This window comes from Herpailurus yagouaroundi, unplaced genomic scaffold (assembly GCF_014898765.1).
Source record: "Herpailurus yagouaroundi ecotype Mexico unplaced genomic scaffold, PumYag 195, whole genome shotgun sequence".
Lineage (NCBI taxonomy): Eukaryota > Metazoa > Chordata > Mammalia > Carnivora > Felidae > Herpailurus > Herpailurus yagouaroundi.
This window is the reverse complement of record NW_024412426.1, coordinates 15332593-15347617: the sequence shown is the minus strand read 5'-3', so window position 1 is coordinate 15347617 and position 15025 is coordinate 15332593. Positions and strand designations below refer to the sequence as shown.

Below are 15025 nucleotides of genomic sequence, written 5' to 3'. Positions count from 1 at the left end.
GTTTAAAACGTAAAGATTATGTTTTTATCATTTTTTTTATTGCTCTCATTGACAACCCAACAAAGCTTATGAAAAGTTGTATTTGCCAAATAGCCATTTTGATCCATGTGCCCACTGAGTTGCTCAGTGGTGGATCTACATTGGCTATGATTACCATTCGTTTCCCCCTCTATTTATAGGGTTTTAATAATCCCAAGTCATTCTTTCAAGCTTTAGTGTCAGGAGTGGCCAATTCTCTCGCCTCAACTATAACCCATACTGCCGCTTTCTTCCTCACGGGGTCTGGAATGAGTATGGCGTCTGCCCGGTTTGATGTTGGCCTCCCAGCCAAATCTGAGCTGGGTGACCTTGGGCAAGATACCTCCTGTTGCTGAGCCGCTGTTTCCTCCTTTGGAAAATGGGGCTGTTGGGAGAATTAACTGAGATAAGATATGTAAAACACTTAGCACGGTGCTTATCACGGAGGGGACTATCTCAGTGAAAATGCCGTTTTCTCTTTCTTTGTCCCAGTAGGGTTTAATTGCGCCATTCATTGTGGTCCCAAATCATTTTGATTATGCCAGCTTATGGCATCTAAAATTTATCAGATGGTATTTAAATGCATAAGAGGGCCTACTGATATCTCTATTTGTTTTGTGTTTTGTTTAGAGTCAAGCCTAATCTCCCCCAATATATTCCCGGAGAGCAGAGGCTATTTCTTATTCATATTTATATTTTTGTTCCCTGTAGGACCTTGCAAAATGACTGGCACATCATTGTATTTAATACATATCTGCTGACCTAAATTGAAATCAGAGTTTGGAAGGTATTGGAACTAAAACAAAATAGGAAATACTTGCAATATAAGGTGGGTTTGAGGGCGGGGGTGGGGGGGGGATGTATATTTCCAGGAATCATTTCATGTGCCCTATAGAGTTTCACATTATACATCATTCAGTATCTTCCATGTACATCTTCAAATCAATTAAATAACATTTTAAGTCTTTAAAGGGATAATGGTGGCAGAAATAGACAGAGATTCATCTTTTGAAAACATTTAATATTTTATTTAACAAGCTGAAATGATATGAACACCTAGTACTAGAGAAATGACACCATTAATCATATTAATGATTTAACTGGTTTCCCAGAGTGAGTATTTCAGTTCTGTTATTGCTTAAAGAAGAATTCTTAGAGAGAAAAAAAAAAATTTGTTTTAGAGGAAGTCAATTTATATTCTCCACTCAACTAATAGGACACTTGATAATAGATCCCTGGTAACATGAGCGGGACAAGGAGCCCAAGGCATTTTACTTCCTTTTCTCTATTGTCTAGTCACATCTGAATAACAAAATATCAACCCTGGATCAACCCCACTATCTGAGTCGCCCCTGCCCACACCTGTCACTTGACAGCCAGGAGCTGCTGTCTTCTGTTTGGGTGTGTAGGGTCACAGTTCTTTTCAACCTCCCTGCTCAAGGGTGCCATTTATCCTTCATTTATTGATATGTGTCCTGTCCGAGAGATGCCTGGTTAAAATTTCTTAGTTTTCCTAGCTATCTCCCCTGTTTACAGGACATATACATGTTATTAAAATTGTTTGATTTTCTCCTGTTCAAAGAAAAGAAAGAGAGAAAGAAATGCCTGGTCGTGGCAGAGCTCTTGCAAGCTCTCGGGAGGGGCAGGGTGTTCTCCTAGAGCGGAGCTGAATAAACCCCTTTCAGTGCTATAGAGATGACCCGACTTTTTAATTTTTCTTTTCTTTTAAGTTTCTTTCCTTTTAGAGAGAGCACACGAGAGGGGCAGAGAAAGAGAGAGGAAGAGAATCCCAAGCAGGCTTGGAGCTTAGACCCACAAACCACAAGATCATGACCTGAGCTGAAATCAAGAGTCAGACGTTAACCAGCTGAGCCACCCAGGTGCCCTGAGACGCACTGACTTTTTTAAGGGGCTGGGTTAGGATGGGTTCAAAACCAGAATTAATTACCTTTCTCTTTCTTCGGTTTGTGTTATTGATTTGGTCCACTGTTCCAGCCTTCTCCCCCGCTCATGGTGATTTTTTTCCCCATCAAGGTTTCCACTATCCACCTCTGCAGTCTGGCTGCTACTTCAGGGAGTGGGTGAGATCAGTCAATGTACATTACTTGGTAATAACATTTTCTAAGTGAAAAGTTTATTGGTTTGTTTTTAGGCAGAGTCAAAATGTTCCCATATCAAAACAGCCACTTCAAGGCAGCCACATCAAGATGTTCCTGGCATCAAAATGACTGTGTCAAAGCTGTGTGTCAGCAAATTGACTATAACAAAACAGCCTGTATCAAAATGGCTGTATCTACATTGGCACAGGACTTGCCATCAAAGGAATGCTTTCTAGAATGTCAGTGCTGCTTATAGTAAGATAGGACGAAAAGTTATTTCTTTCCATTGATGCTTCCACCGTCAGGAGCCGGACTTCGCCACAAGGAACTGGAAGACGAAGAGGCACCCCTCTTCATTCCTAGTGATCAATGCCTTCTGTGAAAAAGAATTGGGCCCAAATTAACAAAGATGATCCTGCTTTTACCATGGAAATTGTGAAACTCCCATCCTAATTTTATAATCATGCCTTCACACTCTGTTCTCATCACAAAAACCTTTTGGAATTATCTACTAAGAATCAGCCAAAAAATTTATGTCAACATGAAGGCAGACTGGAGTCTCTTGCTCACTGCCTACCTCTGCCGTGTTCAATCACGAGCCCATAAGACCCAGACCACATGCAAATGCCCTGAGCTGCTGCCCCTGCAGACCCCCAATTAGGTTACAAAACCCTTCCTGGAAGGTTTGATATTAGAAAGCTTTCTTCACCTGTATCTTCAGGCTCAGAAAGCTTTCAGATTGGGCAGAACCTTGCACTGGGTGTGCCATATAGAGTGGACCTGGCTCTGTCCCTAACGTAACTGTCCACCCCTTCCTTGACTTTCAAGGTATCACACTCTCTTGGCTTTATCCTGCCTCACTGGCTGCTCCTTCTCAATCCTTTTCTGTCTACCGTTGCTCTATCTGACCTCTAAATGTTGGCGTGCCTCGGTACTCAGTCCTGGGCCCTCTTCTCTAAGAATAACTCTTTCCCTAGGAGAGCTCATTCAGTTCTGTGACTTTAAATAGCCTCTGTGTGCTGATTGCTCTGAATATATATTTCCAGCCCGAACCTTTCCCAGGACTCCAGATTCACATATCCAATATCCTTATTTGAGTGTCTAAGAAGCATCTCAAATTTATAGGTCCAAAATAGAACTAGTGTTCCCTACCCAAGTCTGTTCTTCTAGTCTTTTCTATCTTGGTGTCGAATGAACTACATAGCTGCCCAAGCCACAAACACAGAAGTTATCCCTGATTCTTTTCCTAGCCATATCTATATCTATATATCTGTATCTCTATCTATCTATCTATCTATCTATCTATCTACCTATCTATCTATAAAACTTATCAGCAAACACTACTATCCAGACAATCCCCAACTTTTGATGTTTCGGCCTATGATTTTTCAACTCTACAATGATACGAAAGTGGAATGCTTTCAATAGAAACTAGTTTGTTTTTTTTCAAAGTTTTATTAACTTATTTTAAGAGAGAGAGACAGAGAGATAGCATGAGCGAGCGCAGGGGAGGGGCAGAGGGAGAATCCCAGGCATGTTCCACACTGTCGGTGCAGAGCCTGATGCTGGGCTTGAACTCACAGACTGTGAGTTCTCAGTCAACATTTTATTAGGAGACAGACTTTGTGTTACATGATTTGTCCAACTGTAGGTTAATGTAAGTGTTCTGAGCACATTTACAGTAGGCTGGGCTAAGCTGTGATGTTTGGTAGGTTAGGGTATTAAATGCACTTTCTACATATGATATTTTCAACTTACAATAGATTCACTGAGACGTAACCCCATGGTAAGTCGAGGAAGATCTATAGCTCTACCTCCAAAACATATCTGAACTGTACCACCTTCCTTTGCTCTCTACTGCCCTACAACCCTAGTCTAAGCCTCCATGGACTATTATCATGGCCTCTTAGCTGTTCTCCCCCTTTCTTTTCATGACTGGCTCCCTCTCACCATTTAGGTCTCAGATAACAGGGCAAAGCTCAGAGAGGACTTCTCAAACAACCCGACTGGGCGTACTTTTTTTCCCCTGTTCTCCATCCACTCACCATGATGACTTTCTTCATAGAACATACAACAATGCATAAATATCTACTTATTTCCTATTGACTGTGTTTCCTGCTAGAATACAAGCCCCATGGGAGCAGGAAGTTAGACCCTTTTCTTCTCCACTCAGTTTCCAGGGTTTATCACAGTACCCGACCTATAGTAGGCTCTTGACAAATATTTGCGGGAGAGAATGAATTCAAGTCATTGGGATTCCAGAAGTTTAGGAACCATCAATATTTACTGTTGTTCAGAAACACCCATTCAGCTTGGCTGCATAAACATGTATCAAATATGAGGAATGTTTATTTAAAGGCATTAAGTTAAGACTATTTTGAGGTCCAGTTACAAAGACTACTGTTTGGTTTGTCCCAACCTGAATACCAGGATGATGACTGTATGTGTTTGTTGGGACCACCTGTTTCAGTCACCAATAATTAGCAAGAACTAAAAGTGTTCTTTTACGCAAGGTTTTATCAAAGGTTTAGTTGGGAAGAATAATTACATGGATTAGAATGAACAACATAGAATTTTTAGTTACCTGACACATAAACATGCATATGCTATAAGTGGAAATATTGTTGAGGAATGAGAAAATATTATTTTGCAAACTGGCGTAAGAATCTTTTTAAAAATTTCTTTTAATGTTTATTCATTTTTGAGAGACAGAGTATGAGTGGGGGAGGGGCAGAGAGAGAGAGAGAGAGAGAGAGAGGGAGACACAGAATCCATAACAGGTTCCAGGCTCTGAGCTGTCAGCACAGAGCCCAACGTGGGACTCGAACTCACTGACCATGAGGTCATGACCTGAGTCGAAGTAGGACACTTAACTGACTGAGCCACCCAGGCACCCCTAGGGTCTTTGAGAGGAAGGAATTGTCTTTGTTTAGAATAGTATCTTGGGAGATGTCTAATGAGCGAAAGTAGAGGGTCTGTGTCGGTTGGAAAAGATCAACAGAAAGATCACAAAACTGTTCCACGTAAGAAATTGGGAAATAAGGGAAGAGAAAGAGTATATGAGGAAGAGTGGGAAGTAAGACTGAGCAAAGTGTCAGGAGGCTCAACTTTGGGTTGGTGGAAATAGAGCAAGGGAATCAAGTTTTCAGTTTTAAATTGGCCACTGAAGAGCGATGCATATCTGCCAAGTGCCTCCCGTCTACGGCATACACGATCTTCGCATCTCCCGGAAGAGTCTACTACTCACAGCTGCCTTTCATGAATGGAAGGTGGGAAACTTAGGAGGAGAGACTGGAACCTACCCTTGGGTCGGTGCCAAATGAAAATAAAAGAACAGCTGCAAGATGCAGAGTGAAGAAGGGGAATTCTGCAGAAACCAGGAACCAAACCCCGAGGTTACCAAGAGGACGGAAAGCTCAGAAAAAACTGCAGAGAGTTTTGGGGCGAGCACTGGTTTTCCCATAAAACACGGGACAGGGTTTCCAGATAGCTTTATGTAAATCTCAAGGGGATATCACTTCACAAATAATCCAAGAACTCCTGACTCTGTGATTCAGCTAATAAATATTAGTCACTCCTTACCCTAGTATTAGGGAAAATCCTCATTAGGAATGATAGGTATTGTGTTTTCCAGTTTGGATCGTCCCCTTGCATCATCCTATCTTGCTTTATTTGTTTCTATTTTCCCCTATGGTTCCATTCGCCAATCTGGATCATGTTAACCACACTGATAGGTCACTGTTTGTTTTTTTTTTTTTATTATTCCTAGAGCAAAAAAAATAAGTTTATGGAGTCTATGTGCTGGGAGAAGTCTAATGAAAACTAAATTTTAGCAAGAATAGGTAGAAAACCAAAATGTTTCTGTAAAGAGTGTATTCAACTCAACGAAATCATTTATTCATTGAACTCAACGAATATTCATGTGCCAGATACTCTACTAGGTTCTTGAACTTTAAATATGAATAAAACCCAAGTACTTTTGTTGATGAATTCGTAATCCAGTGGGGATATACAAACAAATATTTATAATGCAATATGGTAAGTGCAAGATATAGTAATAATCACGGCATTTATGAGATCATTGAAGAAAGGGACCCAGTGAAGCCTGCCAGAGGGGTCGGGGTTAGGGATTGCATTTTTTAAACATTACTTTTAATGTTTATTTATTTTTGAGAGAGACAGAGTATGAGCAGGGGAGGGGCAGAGAGAACGGGAGCCATAGACCTCAAAGCAGGCTCCAGTCTCTGAGCTGTCAGCACAGAGCCTGACGCGGGGCTCGAACTCATGAACTGCGAGATCATGACCTGAGCCGAAGTCAGACTCTCAATCGAGCCACGTAGGTGTCTCAGGGATGGCATTTTGCATGAGCTGGCAGCCAAATTGGATCTCAAAGGATGTGAAGTTAGTCAGGTAGAGACGGGGAGGGAAATTAGTTTTGGGGTTGGAGTAGGAGAGGTGAGTGAAAGTGGAGATGTGCCTTCTAGAAGAGACACCATTAGCAAAGGCATGGAAGGAAAAAAAATGCATAGGCTACATAGGAAACTCCAAGCAGTTTTGAATTGCTGGAGACACGATTAAGACGTAAGTGAAGCTAGACAAAAAGGTAAGGGCTACACAATGATGGGCTCTGAATGCTATGTTAAAAAGTGTAGATCATCCTGTCTGCAGTGGAGAAATACTACAGGGTTTTAAGGCCAAAGAATGACATGACAAGATCAGAGTTTCAAGTAAGTTACTTCAGTGACTGTAGAAAGGGGTTATCGTAGCATCTCTGGTTGTACCTACATGTGAAGCAGACAAAACAAAGGAGATTTGTTAGCGAACTGCTGTTCTAGTCTCGGTAAAAGATAAAAAGAGCCCTATCTGAGGCATGGAAAGTGAAGATGGAGAGAAGGGAACAGGGAAGGGAACAAAGAAGAGAATGTTTAAGAAGTTAAATTGTAAAGGCATGGTAATTGATTATGTTTGAGAAATGAAGCAGAGAAAATTCTCTCTTGGATGACAAATACGGATAACAAGGTCATGAGCTAAGATGGTATCTACAAGAGAAGAAAGCAGTTTAATGGAGAAGATGAAGAGTTCCATTGTAAACATGCCAAGTCCCGGCTGTCCTTGGGACAGCCAGAATGAGCCAGCACAAACTAGAATTGAGGGGAGGGAGAGCCGAGATGGAGGCACAACATTGGAATTCGTCTCTGTCCAGGTGGGAGTTGAAACACTGAGGATACCCTCAGATCAGTTAGGGAACACCTGTGCACTGAGAGGCGTGCTGGCCAAGGATGGTTCTAGGAAGAAAACAGATCCACAGAGAAAGGACAGAAGAAGTGTTCAGAGATGTATGAGACAACAAGGAGAGTGTGATGTCATTAAAATAAACAGCAAATTTTAATAAGGAAGAGATAAATTGTGTTACATGTAACAGAGGCATTGCAACATAGGCTAGAGGAAAATACTTTGAATGTATCCACTTAGGTATCATTTTGAGAGCGGTTGTCATAAAATGGTAATGGGTTAAAGAGTGAGTAGAGAGGCAACCCCGTTAAATATCCAGGAAGAATATTCAAAGCAGATGAGGACAGCACGAGGGAAAATTATTGGCTAGTTCCATGTATGAATATAGATACACAAAAACTAAATCAAGTATTTACAACTCATTGAAAATACAGTATATTCAAGCAGGGTTTAATCTCAGAAATCAAACTATACTTTATTTTTTGAAATCTATTAATGTAGTTCACTATGTTATCCAATTAGGGGAGAAAGCTAAATGATCATTTTAATAAACACAAAAAGAAATATTTAATAAAATTTAACACTCACTTTAAATTTTTATCTTAAAAAAAATTTTTTTTAATGTTCAGTTATTCTTGAGAAACAGAGAGAGACAAAGCCTGTGTATCAGTACAGAGCCCCATGCTGGGCTTGAACTCACAAACCGTGAGATCATGACCTGAGCCAAAGTCAGACATTTAACCAACTGAGCCACCCAGAAGCCCCATCATTTCATTTTTTTTTCATTTTTTAATGTTTATTTATTTTTGACAGAGAGAGAGACAGAGCATGAGTGGGGGGGGGGGAGTGGGCAGAGAGAGAGAGGGAGACACAGAATCTGAAGCAGGCTCCAGGCTCTGAGCTGTCAGCACAGAGCCTGACGCAGGGCTTGAACTCACGGACAGCGAGATCATGACCTGAGCCGAAGTCGGATGCTCAACCGACTGAACCACCCAGGTGCCCCTTCATCTTTTTTTTAATTGTATTTATTTAGGGGTGTCTGGGTGGCTTGTTAATTGGGTGTCCAACTCTTTTTTTTTTTAATTTTTAAATGCTTATTTATTTATTTTGAGACAGAGAGAGAGAGAGAGAGAGAGAGAAAGCATGAGCAGGGGAAGGGCAGAAAGAGAATGAAGCAGAAAGACAAAGAATCCCAAGCAGGCTCCATGCTGCCAGTCTTGCTTGTTCTCATAAATAAATAAATAAATAAATAAATAAATATTTAAGTATTTAAATATTTAAAAAGTAATCTCTACACCCCATTGTGGGGCTTGAACTTATAACCCTGAGATCAAGAGTCCCATGCTTCTTCCAACTGAGCCAGGCAGGTGCCCCTCACTTCATGATTTTTAATATCCTTCTTAGAAAATTAGAAATAGATGAGAAAATCTTTAATATCAAAAACCTCCAGTGAACATCATACTTAATGGTGAAATAATGAAAATGTTGCCTTTTTTTTTTTAAGAGAGAGAGGGAGCGCATGAGTGAGCACTAGCAGGGGAGAGGGGCAGAGGGAGAGACAGAAAATCTTAAGCAGGCTCCACGCTCAGTGCAGAACCCCATGCGGGGCTTGGTCCCACAACCCTGGATCATGACCTGAGCCAAAACCAAGAATCACTCAACTGACTGAGCCACCCAGACACCCTGAAAATGTTGCCTTTAAAGTCAGGAACGAGGCATGGCTATTGCTTCCGTTCCACATTGTCCTGGAGGTCCAAACCAATGTAGTTAAACAAGAAAACAAAAACCAAAAAACAAAGCAGGGATTGGAAAGGGAGAAACAAAATAATCATTACATGAAACTAATATGATTATCTACACAGAGCATTCCAGACGATCTTTTGACGTGTAATCAATACTTTTAAGTACTTCAAGGTAAATGGGCATATAAAATGCACGTTCAAAAACCAATAGTGTTTTTATACATCAGCAATAGCCGACTAGAAAATGTAATAATAGTAATCCCTAAATTATAGTTGCAATAAAAGCCATAATATACTCAGAAATAAATCTAACAAAAATGTCTAATACCTATAGGTCAGAAATCATAAACTTTTGTTGATGGATATAAAATAGGAGAGATAGACCATGTTCTTGAAGAGAAAACTCAATATTATACAGAGGCAATTCTCCTCAATGTAAGAGGATTGTGTTAAATTTACAGTCAGAATACCAACAGGGTTCTTTGTGGAATCTAGCCAGTCAATTCCAAAATGCACATGGAAGACTCCATGCCAAGAAGTGGCAAGGCTGGAGCACTTGGGTGGCTGAGTCGGTTAAGTGTCCAACTCTTGATTTCAGCTAGGTCCTGATCTCATGAGATTGAGCCCCACGTCCGTCTCTGTGCTGACAGTGTGGAGCCTGCTTGGGATTCTTTGTCTCCCTCTCCCTCTCTCCTTTTCCCTCTCCTCCTCTCCACACACACACACACACACACACACTCTCTCTCTCTCTCTCTCTCTCAAAATAAATAACTAAACTTTTTTTTTTTTTAAAGAATAAGCAAGGCACTTTTGAAAAAGAAAAAAAGAAGGAGTAGAAATGAACGGTGTGGTACTAGATGATAAACAGATAAATGCAGGCTTGCGAACAACACATACGAGAAGTCAAAGTACAAAGCAAAGTGCAAAAGCTGGACCATTCAATAACTGGCGCTGGGTCAATCGATGATCCATAAAAGGAAAAATTAGATCCTTCTCACTGTGCACATAAATACCAAGTGGAGGGGCGCCTGGGTGGCTCAGTCGGTTAAGCGGCTGACTTTGGCTCAGGTCATGATCTTGCAGTCTGTGAGTTCGAGCTCCGCGTCGGGCTCTGTGCTGACAGCTCAGAGCCTGGAGCCTGTTTCAGATTCTGTGTCTCCCTCTCTCTGACCCTCCCCCATTCATGCTCTGTCTCTCTCTGTCTCAAAAATAAATAAACGTTAAAAAATTAAAAAAAAAATAAATACCAAGTGGAGTAAAGACTTCAATATGATAGGCAGAATAATAAAGCTTTCAGAAGACAATAGAGGAAAATATATTCATTATTTCCAAGTAGGGAAGGCTTTCTTAAGACACGAAAAACTTATGCCATAAACAAAAATTTGATTTGATAAATCAAAATTAAAATTTCTATTTCAGTAAAAAATACCATAAACAATGTTAAAAGATAAGACTAGGAGAAAATCTTTGCAATTCAAATAGCTGACAAAAGATTAGGGCACAGCAAATATAGAGAGAGAACTTTAAAAAATCAATAAGAAAAAGACCAAATGCAATAGGAAAAAAAAAATCATCAAGGAATGTGAACAAGCAATTCATAGACGTGAAACCCAAATCGCCAATAGCATATGAAAAGATGCTTAACCTCTCTAGAGGAAAATGCAAAATGTAAAATTGGATTGCTTTTCATACATACGAGAATGGCAAAATTTAAAAATATGATAATGCTAAACAAATATTGGCAAGGATGTGAAGAAAAGACACTCTCACACTCTGCTGATGGAAAAATAAGTTGACACAATAATCATGGAAAGCAATTTGCCAGTATTTTGCAGCATGGAATAAGTGTGTACCCTACAATATAGTAATTCAATTTCTGGACATATATCTAGAGAAACACTTATACATATACACAGGAAAGTTGCTTTAAGGACGGTCACTGCTTTATTGTTTGCAATCGTAAAATATTGGAAACAACCATCAATAGTGGAATGTGTAAATTAATAGTGGACTATTTAATGATACAAAACTAGTTGTATGGAAACCAATTTGACAACAAATTTCATATTAAAAAAAGAAAGCTATAAAACATTGATTAAAGAAATTGAAGATGACAAATAAAAAGATAAAAACAAACAAACAAATAAAAAAAACCCAAAACTACTCAACAGTTAAGATGGATGGACTAGATCCATGAGCAGGAACATAGATAAATCTTAAAAACACAATACTGAATCCACAAAGAAATTCCAGGATATGTTATGTATATAACAATTTCAGGAAGACAAATCAAAAATCCAATAGAAAAACTCATCAAAGGATTTCCCAACACTATGTGCATGCATGGGAAGGATACATACCAGCGTTAGAACAGTCACAGCATATTAATGGTGGCCTCGAGAGAAAGGGATTGGATGGGGTGTAAAGGGGATGTCAGCTGTATTTACATTTTATCTCTTTTTTTAGTATTTATTCATTTTTGTCAGACAGAGAGAGAGAGAGACAGTGTGAGCAGGGGAGGGGCGAGAGAGAGGGAGACACAGAATCGGAAGCAGGCTCCAGGCTCCAAGCTGGCAGCACAGAGCCCGACGCGGGGCTCGAACCCATAAACCACGAGATCATGACCTGAGCCGAGTCGGACGCTCAACGGACTGAGCCACCCAGGCGCCCCCCATTTTATCTCTTTTTTAAAGATCTCAATTAAAAATAGTAACTGGGAGGTGAAGACGTGGTGGAAACAGTGAGTGTAATCTACTTTTTTAAAAAGTTCCAGGGGCGCCTGGGTGGCTCAGTCCGTTAAGCGTCCGACTTCGACTTAGGTCATAATCTCATAGTTCCTGAGTTCGAGCCTGCGTCGGGCTCTGTGCTGACAGCTCACAGCCTGGAGCCTGTTTCAGATTCTGTGTCTCCCTCTCTCTCTGACCCTCCCCTGTTCATGCTCTGTCTCTCTCTGTCTCAAAAATAAATAAAAAAACATTAAAAAAAATTAAAAAAAAAGTTCCAATGGAAAAAGGAGGAAGAAAGATTGGATGATGATTTGAGGAGGCCCCTCCCAACATTTTTATTATAAAAAATATTTATTTATTTATTTATTTATTTAAAAAAAATTAATGTTTATTTACTTTTGAGAGAAAGAGAGAGAAAGAGAGCATGAGTGGGGGAAGGGACAGAGAGAGAGGGAGACAGAATCCAAAGCAGGCTCCAGGCTCCGAGCTGTCAGCACAGAGTCCAATGCGGGGCTTGAACTTAGGAACTGTGAGATCATGACCTGAGCGGAAGCTGGATGCTTAATCAACTGAGCCACACGGACGCCCCTATTATGACAAATTTTTAAACATACAGATGAGTTGAAAGAACTGTACAGTGAACATCTATGTACTCACCATGTACATTGTACAAAGAGAATTTTGCTATATTTGGTTTATCATGTATCTCTCTATGCATCCACCAGCCCATCTTATTTTGGGGATGCATTTCGAGGAAAATTCCAGATATTAGTGCAGTTCATTTTTGGGGAGCTTTTTGGTTAGATGGGAGAGATTAACATGTAAATTGAAGAAAGGAGGCAGTGTTGAAAAAGCATGGTTGCACCACGTGGTGACTCAGTCAGTTAAGTGTCTGACTTCGGCTCAGGTCGTGATCTCGGGGTTTGTGAGTTCAAGCCCCAAGTCAGGCTCTCTGTTGATGGCTCACAGCCTGGAGCCTGCTTTGGATTCTGTGTTTCCCTGTCCCTTCGCGCCCCCCCCCCCCCACCCTGCACTCAGTCTCTCTCTTTCTCAAAAATAAATAAAAATTAAAAAAAATTTTTAGGGGGGCATGGGTGGCTCAGTCGGTTAAGCGTCCGGCTCATGTCACGATCTTGTGGTTTGTGGATTCGAGCCCCACGTCAGGCTGTGCTGACAGCTCAGAGCCTGGAGTCTGCTTCTGATTGTGTCTCCCTCTCTCTGTCTGTCCCCAGCTCCCACTCTGTTTCTGTCTCTCTCAAAAATAAAATTAAAAACCTCAAAAAAAATTTTTTTTTAAAGAAATAAAAAGTGTGGTTGACAGAAAAAATAGAGAAAACAATTGCTTAAGCCCTGAAATTGGTGAGAGAGTTTGGCTTTTGAAAAAGATGAGAGACTGCTGATCCTCTGGCCGAAAAGAAAAGATGGTGGTGGGGTGGGGATTTTGAAGGATTTCTTGCTCAGTGGCCTTCATTTTTCTCCTTTATTTTTTTATTTTTATTTTTTTTTAAATTTTTTCAACGTTTATTTATTTTTGGGACAGAGAGAGACAGAGCATGAACAGGTGAGGGGCAGAGAGAGAGGGAGACACAGAATCGGAAACAGGCTCCAGGCTCCGAGCCATCAGCCCAGAGCCTGACGCGGGGCTCGAACTCCCGGACCGCGAGATCGTGACCTGGCTGAAGTCGGACGCTTAACTGACTGCGCCACCCAGGCGCCCCCATTTTTCTCCTTTAAAGGGGAGACAGAAACATTTGTTGGGAACGAGAGCTGGGTGTTGACTAGGTCTTGCGGAGAGAGACAAAGCTCGGGTGTATTTACTAAACAGAACGGGGATGACCACAGACAAGCTAAGGGATCGACAGAGTCTGAGGGCTCAGTTGAGCTTGAATCTGTAGCATGTGTAGGGTGCAAGGGAATGGAAGAGATTGGTGTGAGTACTTTGGATGCCAATCATTAGTCCCAGGCAGGATTTGGGACTAAGACAGTCAAGGAATAAAACAAAGAGATTGACAGATTTGAATTCTCACGAAATGGAGAAATGGCCCCTTTGCTGATTCACAAACTTAGAAAGAAACCTTGTTGTAACTAGACTTGTCGCTATCATCTCAGACAGAGACATAGCTCCGAAAACATGACTTATGGCCTCTCCTGTTGCAGCTGTCACCACATCTCTGTGGGTTTTTTTATTTTATTTTATTTTTAAGTAATCTCTACACCCAATGTGAGGCTCGAACCCATAACTCCAAGATCAAGAGTTGCATGCTGTACCAACTGAGCCAGTCATGTGCCCCACATCTCTCACAGAACCTGTATCTAAACGGGGCAGAAAAAAAACCATGCACCAAAGTATAATACTTGAAGCCCATCTCTCTCTAATCCCCATAATCCTTAGTCACCGGTTGAAAGGAAAATGTTTCTAGTCACCTATCCTCTCTTTTACCCTTCTCCCCTTGATGGTTTAGAACTTTCTAACTTCTCCAGCTTATTGCTATGAAGCCCCTTTCTCATCTCTTGCGTGTATTGCTATAAACCTCTTCATGACCCTTTCCACTGAGCCATCAGGGACCATTATTCTATTGTAAATAAAATACATTCTTAATATTTCTTTCTTCTTGGAAGTTTACTCTCCACTTCTTGCCTTGAATGAAGGAGTCTTCTTCAAAGCTAGGATGTACCCTGCAAATTCCCTAGTTGGGGCTGTTTTTTCTCTCTGTTCTGCTGTTACGTTGAAAGAGTCAAGAGGCAGCAGTTGGCATTTGGCTGGCCTCCCAATGCTACTTCCAGACCATCATTCTTTGACTGCCTTGTAAAAGTTCATCCTTCTCTTAAGGATGAGCTCTACCCTCTCCCCCTTCCTGCCGCTAACCAACCTCCTGGTTGTTTCCTTTCATCCCCCAAAGCTTTTTTTTGCTTGCTTTTTTTTTTTTTAAGATTTTATTTTTAAGTAATCTCTACACCCAACATGGGGTTTGAACTCACAACCTCAAGATCAAGTGTCACGTGCTCTGCCGAGTGAGCCAGCCAGGTGCCCCTCATTCCCCAAAGCTTTTGAAGCTAAACTTACAGTTGTCCTCTTTATCTCACTTCCTACCACCATCCTAAGAGTTCAATATCTTAGCTTCCTATTTTTGTACCTCCTTAACCCTAGTGATCTTGTCCTCCGCTGTACTTGAGTTATCTACTTCCCGGGACCACCTTCCATATTATG

At 40.9% G+C, this 15025-nt stretch overlaps 1 long non-coding RNA gene across 5 annotated transcripts in view; it reads right to left on the bottom strand.

Moving 5' to 3' along the window:
* Window positions 1-247: 247 nt before the first annotated feature.
* Window positions 248-15025, bottom strand: part of LOC121011887 (uncharacterized) — a 65748-nt gene continuing 50970 nt past the window's right edge. For all 5 annotated transcript variants that reach the window (XR_005781825.1, XR_005781827.1, XR_005781829.1 and 2 more), the window contains 2 exons: window positions 1967-2493; window positions 248-403 (listed from right to left, as the gene is read on the bottom strand). This is a non-coding gene — a long non-coding RNA (uncharacterized LOC121011887). The remainder of the gene's footprint in view (window positions 404-1966; window positions 2494-15025) is intronic.